Source organism: Apium graveolens, unplaced genomic scaffold (assembly GCF_009905375.1).
Source record: "Apium graveolens cultivar Ventura unplaced genomic scaffold, ASM990537v1 ctg5183, whole genome shotgun sequence".
Classification (NCBI taxonomy): Eukaryota; Viridiplantae; Streptophyta; class Magnoliopsida; order Apiales; family Apiaceae; genus Apium; species Apium graveolens.
Genome location: NW_027418850.1, coordinates 132,397 through 148,759, shown reverse-complemented (window position 1 = coordinate 148,759; position 16,363 = coordinate 132,397). Strand labels below are relative to the sequence as shown.

The following is a 16,363-nucleotide window of genomic DNA, read 5'->3' as shown; positions in this document are numbered from 1 at the left end:
CTCCGAGGAAACCTTAACCAAAAAAATAACAAAGGTAAAAGATTTAGATACTCCCCAGAGACATTTTCCAGCTCAAAAATAATTTAGACTAAAAGAGTATATAATCTAGGAACAAATTGAATTATTAAAAGATCAATATGAACCTGTGCTTTATGAATAGATATAGTAAGCTCACCTTTGGCATAGAAGTAGTCTCACGCAGCACCTCTGTTTTGCTCAATTTTGAACCTTACCCTAATAAAAAAATTTAACATGGGCCTCTGGGTTTATTTTTCTCCTTATCCGCAACCAAGCGAACCTGCAGACCAAACACATTCGCATTAATAAGCTGCTAACTTAAAGTTGATACAACTTTGTACCGAAGCCTATATGACGTACATGATATGTTTCTCCTGAAGCTGTATTCTTATCCAAACATGCCACATTTAAAATATAAATATATGGCACGGTAGACCGGAACTACTATGCCACATAAGCTGTGCTCACCTTCAAATTGTACAACTTCTGACGTGAGAAGAATCACCACCAGTGCTAGTTTGTAGGCAAACTTTGGCCAAAATACCAGTTCAGCATACTACCCTTCCCCTTACTAGGGAATATATATTTTAAATAAAATAATAATGTAAAATAAGACATTAAATACCAGGGAATCGTGTGTACTTCAGAAACGTTTTTTGTAGCCTTCATACTTCATACTTCATAATAATGTAATCCAAAAGTAGAAATTTTAGTATCAACAAATTCACATACTTCATACTTGATATATAATTGGGAAGGAAAGTAGATGCTAACACTATGCACATATTTTACCTAGGTGTAGGAAAAAATTATCATTCTTGGTCTGTTGCTTGAGAATAATGGCCAAAAGGCACAATGAATCACTACTCTTACCACTTACAAAACCCGCTTCCAATCAGAGTAAAACATCACCATAACACCACATATGTTTTGTTTCCCATTCTATCTTCTATGGACGGCTGTTTCATTATTAGAACACAAACAAATAAACAATGAATCGCTATTACTGCTTATAGATCAAATCAAATAAAAAATGTTGGGGAATAACTTACTGCAAAATTACTTCACTATCTTCTCCAGGAGCTTGTCTGGTGCTAGATACATCATAATTTCATTATACACCCATTTAGGCAATCATGCAAATGAAAATCATAATCACAGAAGAAACAATAACAAATTTAATATTTAGGAATATAATGCAATACCCTTGCTTTGCTTCTGAGGTCCATGCCGGAACCACCAATCCTGTTAACAAAATTCATATTAAAAGAGATTGAGATAGATCCAACAAGAAACTAAAAACCAAGTACCCTATAAATATAAGTACATATCCCCTTCCATGTAACAACTACAACCCAGTCTAACAGCTGTGAATAGAGTTGTAAGCTCCTGCGTCTTCAGAGAAAGTCCTACGCACACAATTCACAAAAAATTCAACTAACATTACAACTAAATCACAATAATGTACAAATTATAAAATCATTAGTTAAAATCAATAAAAATATTATATGTGAACCAAGTACAATTAAAAACATATAAACACAAAAATATAAACCAATAAATAACACAATCCTACTTTCAATCCAACCTTAAACAAGTGAATACCAGAGATTAAATCCAGAACCGTATACAAAAAAGGCCATGTATATATACAACGAATTGAAAAAGAATTAATAACTTGAAAATACATTGAATTAAATGAAAGCACCATAGGGATTTGGATTTGAAAAAACCCCAATTTAAAAAATTAGGGTTTCGATTTAAAAAGACCCCAATTTTAAAAATTTGTCTTCATGAAGAGAAGACTAGTAAGATTTGAGACTAGAGATGAGATAAGCTTACAAATCTTAACAACCGAACTTTAGTTGAGTCGAGATGATGAACACAGATGGTGAGATGGTCGAGGTGAAAGTGAGCGGGGTAGAGGAGTGTTTAGTCAGGAGAGATGAGTGAAATTTTCAAGAGGGAAATAGGGGAACCAAGATATTGGCTCATGGGCGGGGTAAAATTTTGGGATAATTGTAAGAAATTTTGACTAAGGGGGAAATTAAAAAGCTGAGCGCGAAATAAAATTTTTTCATGTAATTTTAGCCATCGGTTTTAAAATAAGCGATGTCTTCGAATGACAATAACATCATAAAAACACGGGGTGATGTTATAAATTCTTTTAACATCAGTGGCAAACCTAACCGATGTCTAATGTGTGATGTCTATTGACAGTTTTCTTGTAGTGTTATCACCGTATTTTTAAATTATAGGTAATGGCAAGAAGAAGAAGGAGAAGAAGAAGAAGAGAAGAAGAAGAAGAAGAAGAAGAAGAAGAAGAAGAAGAAGAAGAAGAAGAAGAAGAAGAAGAAGAAGAAGAAGAAGAAGAAGAGAAGAAGAAGAAGAAGAAGAAGAAGAAGAAGAAGAAGAAGAAGAAGAAGAAGAAGAAGAAGAAGAAGAAGAAAAGAAGAAGAAGAAGGAAGCAGAAGAAGGAGAAGAAGAGAAGAAGAAGAAGAAGAAGAAGAAGAAGAAGAAGAAGAAGAAGAAGAAGAAGAAGAAGAAGAAGAAGAAGGAAGAAGGAGAAGAAGAAGGAGAAGAAGAAGAAGAAGGAGAAGAAGAAGGAGAAGAAGAAGAAGAAGGAGAAGAGAAGAAGGAGCAAGAAGAAAGAAGGAGAAGAAGAAAGAAGGAGAAGAAGACAGAAGGGAAGAAGAAGGAAGTAGTGGAGAAGAAGAAGAAGGAGAAGAAGAGAAGAAGGAGAAGAAGAGAAGGAGAAGAAGAAGAAGGAGAAGAGAAGAAGAAGGAAGAAGAAGAATGAAGAAAGAAGAAGAAGAAAGAAGAAGAAGAAAGGAGAAGAAGAAGACAGAAGGGAGAAGAAGAACGAGGGAGAAAGAAGAAGCCAGTAGGAGATGAAGAAGAAGATAGGGAGAAGAGAACAAGGAGAAGAAGAAGAAGGAGAAGAAGAAGAAGAAGAAGAAGAAGAAGAAGAAGAAGAAGAAGAAGAAGAAGAAGAAGAAGAAGAAGAAGAAGAAGAAGAAGGAGAAGAAGAAGAAGAAGAAGATGGGAATATTGTATCTAATATGGAATGGGTTATTTGGGGTACATGATGATGACTTGGAGAAGAGACTACAACATGGGTTATTTGGGGTACATGTTGATGACTTGGAGAAGAGACTGTAACATATTTCCAGGGAAGAGGCTATTGTTATTGCTAGATTAGAAAGGCGATCTATGAGTTGGAGGAGGATGACTAGAAATCTTATCATATTCTATGTAGTTTTAAGGTACACAGTCTTGACTATTGTGTTTTGTCACCCTTCAGCCTTTTCATAAGACTTAATTATCTGCATATAGTAATTAAAATTTATATTGCCTGCAGTCATTTACCTTCTTTTTAAAATTAAGTATTATATCACTTGAAAGGTACAAACTAGCATTTGAGATCATGCAAGATGGAAGAAGAAATCAATATTGGAAAAGCAATTATGAACCAAGGTGAGGCACATCAGTGCTTGGTATTTAAACTTTTCTGCTCTTTTGTTATAGAGTTTTATTCATCCCTCTTTGTATATGTGAGTTAAAACATATGTTGGAAAAGCATTCGGTGTTGCTTATGCCTTATTGAGTCTGAGTTAAAACTTCAATTCTTAATCATAATTCCAGTATTAAAAATTTTAATTGCATTTGTAATCCTTTTTCTCGCACCAGCTGCCTGCATTGTGAATTAAAATTTAATGCCAACCAAAGTTAATTTCTGAATGTAGAAGATACTATATGTGATTCAGGATTTGTAAAGGTTCCTTTAATTAGGGTTGTTAAGGCACAACTATTAAATAGTTAAACATGAAGTACTATATAGTTCTGAAAGTTTTCCCGTAAGGCACTCATGAATTGTGATACCTTTAGTGTCTTTATTCTGCTCAATTCCACTCAGTTATCTTAGTAATACATGGTGTTAGTGCTAGAAAGATATTTTCACGTCTAAAACTACTGAAGTGTCTAGGTCAATGTCAACTTCCAAAAATCTAATTTTACCTTTTGTATCCCGATTATTTATTCTGGAACAAATCATGAACATAGTGAACCATGTAATTTGGAAGGGAGTAATGAAAATGATCATTGAATTTGCAAATATTTGGGTATTATGTCAAGCTTGTGGATCATATATTGATATTTTAGGGGACTGCTCAAGAAGCCTTAACATATGATTGGTAAAGAGCGATATGCTTTTGATATCGAAACCTAAGGGAAGACAATTTCTTTCTGAGATGTCTATCTTAAACTTTAAACTGACATCTTATTACTTCTGGTTCACATCGGAATTAATATAGCAATTTCATGTTTTGTTAAATTCTAATTATTATGGTTTGAGCGTATGAATAATATTTGTGGAAGTTTGTTTTCTTGTACCTTGGTAGAAATGTTATTGTTATCCTGTCTCCATTTCTTTCTAAAGATCGATAACGGCCCAATTGCATTTTAGCTTCTTGTTTTGGTTTTACTCGTAGTTTTGATTTCTTTTTACCCATGTGGTGTTTGGCTTTCACGACCTTTCAATAAAATTGTACACCTGAACATATGTGATATTTGAAATGAATAAAGGATGAAGAACTATTATTGTAGATAAGAATTTTTCAGGGGAACCATGTTGGGAATTAATTTAAACATATAGTCAGTTAATTTGTTTTGTCTTGAATAAGTCAACTAGTGTGACAAGTATTTGTAGGAAGTTCATTTAGTCATCAATAATGGAGAATTAGTAGGAGTCCAGTTATGATAGAGTTGTTTGTGCTGCTGGTTTTTAGGAAAGTAAGTAGTCGTGCAATATGCACATATATTTGTAATCTTTCTTTTAGTCAAGGTGAACCTTCATATTATTAGTTTTTCCAGCAATTAACATTGAGTTAATCTCATTCATTTGTTCATTTTTCCATTGTGTTTACAACAATCTGGTATCAGAGCTTAAACCTGGTGAATTCCAAAGTGTATGCCCAAACCAACAAAACAAAACATGGAACAAACAAAACCAAAGAGAATTATGTAGGCCTGAGTTATCCTATGCTAACCAAAATCAATTATGCAGCGTGGTCCTTGAAACTGAAAGTCTTTATGCAAGCCCACGGTGTTTGGAAAGCAATTGAGCCAAAGGACTCGAAGGCGAAGCTAGAGGATAGAACTGACAAACTGGCGTTAGCTGCGATTTATCAAAGCATCTCTGAAGATGTGCTGCTGTCAGTGGCAGAGAAAACAAGCGCTAAGGATGCCTGGGAGGCGATAAAAACTAGTAGTTTGGGGGCTGATAGGGTGAAGCAGGCTAGGGTGCAAACACTGAGAGGAGAGTTTGAGATACTGAACATGAAGGAGACGAAGTCACTTGATGAGTTTTATGGGAGACTAAACAGCTTGATTACTAATATTCATACTTTGGGTGAGAATGTGGAAGAATCGTATGTGGTGAAAAAGATGCTAAGAGTTGTCCCTACTAGGTTCTTGCAAATTGTATCTGCCATAGAACAATTTGGAGATTTAACAACGATGTCAGTTGAGGAAGTAATTGGCTCTCTCAAGGCTCATGAAGAAAGAACACGAGTTCCTGTTGAAAACAATAATGGAAGGTTATTATTGAAAGAAGAAGAGTGGAGGAAAAGAGAGAATTCTGAGGGAAAATTACTGCTAACCAGGGAAGAATAGTTGAAGAAGGCTAGCAAGGAAGGGAACTCAGGCACAAGTGGCAATCGAGGGAAGTCTGTATTTCGAGGAATTCGTGATAGAAGCAAGCTCAAGTGCTTCAATTGGGGTGCCTATGGGCATTTTGCTATCGAATGTCGTAAACCGAAATGAGGATAGGGAAAAGAAAAAGAATCTGAGGAAAACCTGAATCAAGTAGATGATGAGGATCCTACATTATTGATAGCCGAGTGCAGAGATGAAGAACGGAATATGGTGCTCCTGAATGAGGAGAAAGTGGTTCCATCGAGTGAACAAGGAGATGTCAGTACTTGGTATTTGGATAATGGAGCCAGTAATCATAAGACTGGCATCCGATCTAAGTTCAAGAGCTTAGACAAAATAGTGAAATGACAAGTTAGATTTGGGGATGGTTCTGCTGTTTGTATTGAAGGAAAGGGCATGATAATTTTGAGATGCAAAACTGGTGAAGAACGAATATTAAGGGAGGTATACTTTAACCCTACCTTACGTAATAACATAATTAAAGTGAAAAGATCCGCAAATCATCTGTATAAACTGGTTGTAGCATATTGGGACACAGCGTGCCTATTGACAAGAGGTGATGAAGTCACATGGCTATGGCATTCAAGGTTGGGTCATGTAAATTTTCAAGCCATGAAGATGATGGAGAACAATGACATGGCCTATGGATTGCCAACACTAAATGTGCCAAAGGAAGCATGCAAAGGGTGTTTACTATCAAAGCAAGCACGGAAACCTTTCCCTTCAAAATCAAATTTTGTGGCCAAGGAAAAACTTGAATTGGTGCCTATGACACCAGCAGGAAATAAGTATTTTATGCTCCTTGTAGATGATTTCAACCGTATGATGTGGGTGTTTATGATCAAGACAAAGGATGAGGCACTGAATGTGTTCAAGAAATTCAAAGCTTTGGCGGAAAAAGAGTCGAGACAAGAGATCAAAACATTCAGAACTGATCGGGGTGGTGAGTTTTGCTCGAAAGAGTTCATGAATTTTTGTGAAATTGTAGGCATTCAAAGGCACTGCACTACACCATACTCACCTCAGCAGAATGGAATTGTGGAGAGGCGAAACAGAACCGTGGTAGCTATGGCACGAAGCATGTTGAAAGAAAGGAATGTACCACATGCGTTTTGGGGAGAGTCAATTCGACATGCTGTGTATATGTTAAATAAACTCCCCACATGTGCACTATCCAAGATGACGCCATATGAAACCTGGTATGACAAAAAACCTCATCTTGAACATTTAAAAGTTTTTGGTTGTATGGATTATATGAAGATTCCTGCGGTACATGTCATCAAGCTTGATGATAGGAGCAAGCCTGTAATTTATCTTGGTAAAGAACCAGGTACTAAAGGATTTCGTGTTTATGATCCAGTAGAATGTAAGGTTCAGGTGTGTCGTGATGTGTACTTTGATGAAAACAACAGTTGGGTATGGAGTGAAAACCAAGCAGAAAGTGTGCAAATTACATCCACATTCACCATTATTGGAAGTCAATTAAATGTTGAAGGGGAGGTTGGAGATGAAAGCACATGAGGTGAAAAAGAGAATGATACAGCTAGTGCACATATGGGCTCAAACAACTATTTCAATCCTTCTGGTGATAGCAGCAGTGGAAGTAACTCAGACGAAATAAGTGACTTGAGTGATACTAGCAGTGAACCCAAGCGTTTCAGACTGGTGAATGATATCTATGCTGAAACAGAAGAAGTAGAATCAGAGAGTGGACTTTTGTTGTCAGAAATCGATGAACCTATGAATTATGAGCAAGCAACAAAAGAACAGACGTGGAAGAAGGCGATGTAGATTGAATTTGAGTAAATTTAGAGCAATAACACATGGCAGTTAATAGAGTTACCAGCTGGCCATAATGCAATAGATCTAAAATGGGTATACAAACTGAAAAGGGACACAGAAGGGAAGGTGGTTAAGTACAAGGCCAGGCTTATGGAGAAGGGATACGTTCAGAAATACAGGGTGGATTACGAAGAAGTATTCGCACCTGCGACAAGAATGGAAATAGTGTGTTTGCTTTTGGCCATATTAGCAAAGAACAGGTGGGAGGTTCATCACCTAGATGTAAAATCTGCATTTTTGAATGGCGAGCTATTGGAGGAGGTGTAGGTGACTCAACCGAAGGGATTTGAAAAGGAGGGAGAAGAACACAAGGTCTACAGGCTATTCAAGGCCCTTTATGGTCTTCGCCAAGCTCCTCGTGCCTGGTACGCCTGTTTGAGTAAGTGTTTAAATGAACTTGGATTTGTTAAATGTCCATTTGAACATGCAGTATATGTTAGAAGAGATGGAAATGAAGCACTAGTGATTGGTGTCTATGTAGACGACCTGCTTGTTACTGGCACATCAATTGAAAAAATTGAGAAATTCAAACAGCAAATGGGTAGACAATTTGAGATGAGTAACCTAGGGCGTCTGACCTACTACATCGGTATAGAAGTTGATCAGAGAAGTGATTGTATCGAGCTCAAACTAACAGCGTACGCGAGAAAATTGCTTGAAAGGGCTGGCATGTCAGATTGTAATTCAGTAAAATATCCAATGGAGCCAAAAGTGCAATTGCACAAGGATGGGAAATTGGTGAACCCCACAACATTCAAGAGCATGATCGGTGGGCTGAGGTATTTAGTTCACACTCGGCCGGATATTTCTTACTCGGTTGGGGTGGTTAGTCGCTTCATGGAGAAGCCCACTACATTACATTTGAATGCAGCAAAGCGTATACTAAGGTATGTAAAGGGCATGTTAAATTATGGACTAATTTACAAGAAGGGACAGGGAGATTATTTGTTGGCTGGATATTCGGATAGTGATCTTGCAGGTAACATAGATAACAGGAGGTCCACAGGAGGCATGACATTCTATTTGGATGAAAGCTTAATCACTTGGGTGTCACATAAACAACGTTGTGTCGTGTTGTCCTCGTGTGAGGCAGAATTCATGGCTGCTACGGCAACAACATATCAAGGAATATGGCTGCAGAAAGTTTTAAACTACATCTTTGAAGTGAAGGTAGGACCGGTAACTTTATACATTGATAATAAGTAAGCTATTGATCTCACCAAGAACCCTGTTTTTCATGGTCGTAGTAAGCAAATAGACGTTCGTTATCACTTCATACGGGAGTGTGTTGAGCAGGGAACTATTGTTGTCAAGCATGTGAAAAGCATTGAGCAAAAGGCAGATATTCTAACGAAGGTGTTGCGTACAATAAAGTTTGAGAATATACGAAAGTTACTGGGAGTCAGGAACCTACAAGATGTTTAGATTAAAGGGGAGTATGTTGGGAATTAATCTAAACATATAGTCAGTTTATTTGTTTTGTCTTGAATAAGTCAACTAGTGTGACAAGTATTTGTAGGAAGTTGATTTAGTCATCAGTAATGGAGAATTAGCAGGAGTCCAGTTATGATAGAGTTATTTGTGCTGCTGGTTTTTAGGAAAGTATGTAGTCGTGCAATATGCACTTATATTTGTAATCTTTCTTTCAATTATCAAGTCTATAAGGTGAACCTTCACATTATTAGTTTTTCGAGAAAAAAACATAAAGTTAATCTCATTCATTTGTTCATTTTTTCATTGTGTTTACAACAAACCATAGTTAATGATGGACTCCTTGTCTATTGGGAGGACCATAACTGAAAGATTATCGGTGGTGTCAAAGTTGTCTTCAAATCTAAGAACTTGTCCTGGGAAATCCACCTCCTTACTTGGGTTCCATTTTGCAAGAATCAACATTGTGAAATCTTTTCCAGTGTAAGGCATGAATTTTGTTGTCTTTTGCTTCCCGAAAACATTTGCTGCCATCCATGAATTATCAGTTTAATGTTTTAAAGTTAGTACAACTCTAGAATACTGGATCCACTCTTTCAAGAAGACAATAATATATGTTCCAGCTAAACATTTGATATATAGAATTGATACATAATGCTAATGTAATGTTATCCATTCAGGGCATGTACGAGGACTCGATCCGTTATTATGTCTGAGCCGTAGCGATGAATCTAAAAGCAGATAATGCTTGGAAATATTTGAGAATTTTTTAAGGTAAGTTAATTGAGAAAATGATTTTGTTTTTTGTTATCTACCTATTATTCGACATAAAATAATCTCTGTCATTTTTCATTTTTAGTTGTGCTTCGAGAAATGACATGCTTGATGCCTGTGACTCTCACAATCTCGATGTTCTCCAGAAGGAGTTTCCTTTGTAATTTATACTTGTAGAGTAATTTATAATTAGACAACAGAGGTCTTTTGCTACTGATGAGTCACTGAGGTTTATAATCACCTTAATTTGAGAAAGACATGTCATCACTTCCTGTCCTTGATTTATATTGCTACATCTAGAGGACCACCTATAACTACCGAGCCCAAGTTTGAAAGTAGCTTCTTGGAGCTTGTAGAGAACATCAGCTTATGATAGAAAAAATATAGATGATATATACTATAGCTACAATATTCTTTGATAATGTAGTAATCTTGAAAATCATGTTTTTAATTTCCTTATTGTATACTAAAATTCTTTGGAATGGTTTAGTAATAATAATTTATGTTGTAGTTATTTAAATACAATAGCCTTTGTTGGTTTTTTTTTTGCAGTTTTTTGGAATGTATATGATTAGATCATCTAAATATTTAACATTAGTATATATACTTAACATTAGTTATAAAGTAGCTGATGTTTATTAATGAGACATCGTCTAAAACCGATGTCTATGTACATATTAGACAGCAGTGTTCTGAGGGAGCTGATGTATGTGGTAAAATTTTACAACAATTTTGGACCGATGAAATATAAGGAACTGATGTCTGAGGTGACATTTTACATCGGTTTTGGACCGATCTAAAAAAAATACCTTTCTCTCCACCCGCGTAGACATCGATTTTGATTTAGATGAACTGATGTCTATTGACCTTTTTATAGTAGTGTTAGTAGAATAATGCATGGAATAGTGAGTGAATAGTGTATAGTGTGAGATGTAGCTTGTAAATCACACAAGCAGGCCTCACCCAATCAGCCATGACTGATCAATATCCTTTAAAACACATATAAGAATCATTTGTATCACAGAAAACAAGTTCAAGAAAGCAAAACTTTGCTCCCTCACTTTTTCTCCCATTTTGGCCATTCAAAAAATACCAAGAAAAGAAAAATTCAAACCTCATTCCTTCATATCATGGATAAGGCACGTACTTGAAGCTCATCCATGGAGTTATCAATTTTACCAAATGATTGAAGTTGAAGGTGAATAGTATCTCTAAAAATTACTTTTTGTTTTCTTGATTTTCCGTGAAAGTTAAAGGATCCTAAAGCTAAACCAAGCTCTAACCAAGGATCTTATCCCCTTAATAAGTGTTAAAAAGCTTCAAGAAAGGTATAATATCGTCCATACTTTGATATTCTTGAGATATAAGCTTGAGTTTAAGATATGCTTAATTATCTGTTATTTCATGGTGTTTGGATTATAAATGATTTGATGTTTATGGTCAAGTGTTATGGGTTAATGTTGTTGATGTTTTTCTAGAGTTTATAAACTGACCTTGCAAGTAAATATTCGAATTGTTGACTGTGTTATTGTTGAAAGGATTTAACATAGTTAAAACCGTGAATCGTTACTCGTATAGATGGCATAATGTTTGTTGAATTTTAGGACTATTTTAAACAAGAAATATGAACTATAATTTTAATATTTTTGAATACAACTGGACGTAAATGTAAAGTTCTTATTTTTTAGTTTGTAACCGTATAAAGGTAGTGTTGAGACGATTTACGGTTTAGGAGAAAAGTTCATTTTAAAGAACATAATCGAAAAAACCAAACTTATATGTAAAATTTAATTTGAGGGTATAAATTAGTCACTTTAGCTTTGTTTAAAATTATGAAACTAGGTCAGTAGCTGACTTATATTGTGGTAAAGATCTCTTTAAATTTTGAGGTTAGGATGTTGAATTTTGAATTTTATAAAAATATCGGAGTTCAGGTCGCGCAAAGTGAAACTACCAAAACGGCGACTGCCCTTGAGCTGTTGTATTGGGATTTTCACAAAGTTAACGTATCATGGACTCCAGACAAGTTTTCAAACCCTAAATTTTAAGAACTATTGTGTTGTGATTGTGTTTAAATACTACAATATATGCATGATGAATGTTTTACGATGTTTTATAAGTTATATAAAAATAATACCGGATTTGAAATAATAACGCTAAGAGAATAACAAGTTATGTTATATTTACACCTAGAAGCATTCTGGAGGTGTTTATATTTAAGAATGATAACGCTAGTGAGTAGCATGATACCATATATTTTAGACCAAGAGTTGGTCGGTATAATTTATTAAAAACCTGGAAGTATTCTGGAGTCGTTTGGAATTATTTATCTTTGACAAAGTATATATTCTAAAGGACTGGATGTTCCTTTACGATTTAATAAATACCCAAAACTTTAATCAAACGATTTCCAAAAAATTTACTTAATTGATTTAAATGTTATTTAGTCAATAATATAATTTCAAATATTCATTTAAAAAGGGAAGGTTATTCCAAGAATTATTACTTAGTAGTTCTTAATCAATTATTGGATATATATTAAAAATGATTGATTTAACCTTATTTTCATGAGATAATGAATATTATTTTAATATTCAATTAATAAAGAGTTATTCGAGGGTTAGTTATTTAATAATTAATATTTAGTTATTAAGGGTTTTATATGGATTAAAAATCATAAACCCTATTTTGAAATATTTATGACTTTCAGAAAATCATTTAGGTACTCTTAAATAATTCAAAAATATTATTTCAACTTGTTTTAAATATTTTGCGATAATGTCAAAAGATACTCTCCCTTAATTATTTATCTGTTTATTAAAATACTTCCTTCAATAATTCTCTGAAATATGTATATATATCTATATGTACTTATTAACAAGCACTATGGTTGGGGAACAAAAATAAGTACGAGATATATGATAGGAAATTTATAAGACAGGGAGGGGTAGACTCTAGTATTTGTGTACTGGGGAGACTACTAATTATTACCGTATGAGAAGGTACCATAAATACCAATTGATATGCGAAATATGCAAAATATATCCGGGAGAAAATGTAAGCATAGAAATCCCGAATGCGGCCAGGGTGACAGCCAGGAGTAAGAAAGTCATCCATTTACTAGTAGAAAACTACATATATATATATTTGTTATATGACTGATCATCATATAAAAGGGGCTCGGGTGAATGTCCTAATCTTTTAATTGCAATTGATATGAAATACTATGACTCAAGCCTAGGTGTTGGGTTCACTGAAAGTATTCACAAAATATTTGAGAAAATAAAAGATGGTTTTGAAAGAGGTGTATATCACCGAAAAAGTTATTCTCTTTAGTATGTAATATTATAAGAGAAAATACAATTACATTTAACAGTCATTCTTCAAATTTTTTTATATATTATGGTTGAGCATTCACTGGTGGAGAAAAGCCAATAGACTTCAGTTCTGGGATGATGTAAAAAACTCAAAAAATCGATGTCTAGATGGGTGTAGAGAAAATTATGTGTTCTTCACATCAGTTCTAGACTGATGAGAAAAATAATGTAATACATCATTTCTAGCTAAACAACCTATGTATTAGACATACCATGACATTAGTTAGGAATCGATGTGAAAAAAATAAATGATGTTAATTGAGATATATCTCAACGCTTCTATAAATAGAAATGATGTATTAGACATAATAAGACATTAGTCATTAACCGATGTCTATAGTTACATATTTAATTATTATATATATGCATCAATTATACCAGAACAAAATAGGAAGAATGAATCATATTATATATAAATAACCTAAAATAATTTATCATTATCAAACTAATAAAAAGCATTCCAATATACAAAATTGACGATATTAAAAACATAATTCTTAAATCAAAATGAAATTCCCATACAACATGCTTTTGGTTCTTGCTCATCCACTATAATATCAAACACGGGGAAGCAGGTGGTTCAACTTCTAGTACCACAAGAATCATCAAGTTCTTGATCATTAGATTTTCGTTGATCCTCAAGTGGAATAGCAAAATAGCTTCGTTGGTACGAGTCCTTGAATGTTCATCCACACCGCACACTCGCAAAACATAATTACACTTTAAATGGACAACACTAGGTTATATCAATTATCCTCATTACAACACCATGAAGGTATTAAACAAAAGTATCATATGATGCAAACCTGAATCCAAGTTGAAACTTTATTTTAATACCTTTATTTGGCAGTTGATAAAATGTTCTGTCGAGAAGGCTGAGAGCTTTCTCTGTTGACACCATTCAGCTTTTTCACTAATCTCTGATCCTCTTGGAAATATTCATTAACTGATGCTGCATCGGAGGGGTTCGGTAGTAAAAAATCGAGTAGCGATATCACATAGAGAATAATTACACTACATGGTTAGAAATAATTAAAAACAAACCTGCAGCAACTGCAATTGTAGATGCCTTTGCACTTTTGACAACTCCAATCCTCCAACAGTTCAATTATACCTCCTCCTTCTATTCATATATCTCGTCTCAAGTGTCATCATATAAAACATCTAATAGTTAGATTTTGAGGAAAAGGTATATCAATAAGGTCCCAGTTTTCCACAATCAGAAACAACAATAAATATCAGATTCCTCATCTTGGATAACCACATATCCAAAAATTTGGACCCTCAACAAGTAATTACATAAATTTTGAAATATTTATGTAATGGGAGAGAGGTCTTGTAACGCCTCCAAATTCGGAGTCAAGGGATTTGGTCGTCAATATGAAACCTCAATCCAAATTAACCTGTTTAATCAATAAACAAATGCTAGCGGAAGATATTTAGCATAAATGACCTCAAACTAATCCAAGATCTTTTAAGGTTACAGTTCTAGAAACAAGATATCCAAATTCCACAAATAAATTTTTCACTTTCTTTTAAAACTCTTTTCAATAATATCCAATTCACTACTAACGTGCTAGTATAACTTCGAAAAGAAGTATACTAGGCCCAAATACAATACACAACTATAATATAATATATTATAAACAACTTTATACAATAAAACTTACACTAGTTCGCAAACCCGGGACCAACCACCTTCCAAAAGCTTCTTCTTTGCTTCCTCGAATTACGTAGCTAAACAGTGCAAGTTAATCCTCACTGGAGGTTAAATTTTAAAATAGGAAAGTATGAGCGAAAGAAATGCTCAACAAGATCATTATGACATATATAGGGTCTTTTGATATAAAACTGACATCTGCATTAGAGCAGAACATTTAAAATCATAATTGCTGAATCATAAAATTTTAGTTGAGGAACCCCAGAATTGGTTCCTTAATAGTATTCAAAACCATTTTGATATTATTGAGCGAAATGCTTCAGCAATACTTTGAATCTTGACGAGAATAAAACTCGTAAAATAGTGTTTAAGGTAATATCGTAAACAACAATAACAAGAAGCAGTGATTATGGATTGTATCACAAACTTTATTCAAAATTAAACTCATGAAATTAATACATATTTTTCTATCATATCAAATTAGATATTAATACGAACTTTGATGCTCACAACCTACCCGCGCTAAAATAGGGAAGTCAACATCAATCATCTGCATTAATACCACCTTTGATATTTAACAACAACTTAAATATCAACATCAATCAGCAAGCGAATTAAAACTGTATTCCACCTTTATTCAAAACCAAAACAGTTGATAAATCATTCCTTATAAGATTATCAAAAGCAATATAATAATTTAGATTGGAATCCTTGAACGACGGTGTGTTGCCGCTGGTGATCAGCCGCGGAGCAACACCGGTATGCCGAAGCATATCCAACTAAACAAATGGGGCACCCAAGGCATATATCGGCAGTATAATACCTAAATATCCGCTGGACCGTCGCCACGGCCTCTTACGCAACCATCCAATCTTAAAACATTTTATTGATAGGGGTCATAATACTCGACACCCTTATAAACTTTTATTCGCCCATTTACTTGGGCAGAAAAAAAACCAAAACAACGTAATCTTTCTCAAGATCCAAAACATTTATAAATCCGATAGTTGGATAAGTAAATACTTGACTATTCTGAACATAGAATAGCAGATAAGTACTTACATAAACAAAATCATTTATTTCAGCGATATGTAAAACATTTATCTATTCAGAACTGAGAATAGGAAAAGCAATACTTGCATAAGAAGATTTAAAATAAATATCACTTGAACAATAAGTGATGATAGAGATACTTGCCTTTGAGATTTAGTAGTTAGTCACACTCGCAAAGACACATCTATTCTGACATTCTGTCTCAAAACATCTCCATCTTGCTTTTCAACATTTTACTGATATGTTGCTCATGTGATTGCTAAAAGCCAGATACACAATACCATTCCATCTTACTCTTTTCAATGTCTGGTCCCGATCAACTCGAGCGATCCGCATCTATAATTAAAAGATATAATTTTAATCGTCTAAACGATAATTGCTCGACGAACTGCGCGTTAAAACCCTATCGTTTACCCATACGATAGCCCATATATAAAGGAAATAGTCAAACACAAGACTCTTGACTCATGTACGCACGCAATTCACATAACAT

At 34.4% G+C, this 16,363-nt stretch overlaps 1 long non-coding RNA gene across 1 annotated transcript; it reads right to left on the bottom strand.

The window, feature by feature from the left end:
* Positions 1 to 1,117: 1,117 nt before the first annotated feature.
* On the bottom strand, positions 1,118 to 1,988 carry LOC141702465 (uncharacterized). The gene is made up of 3 exons (XR_012567118.1): positions 1,861 to 1,988; positions 1,346 to 1,427; positions 1,118 to 1,263 (listed from the first exon to the last, which is right to left on the bottom strand). It is a non-coding gene; the product is annotated as an uncharacterized LOC141702465 (long non-coding RNA).
* Between the last annotated feature and the right edge of the window lie 14,375 nt (positions 1,989 to 16,363).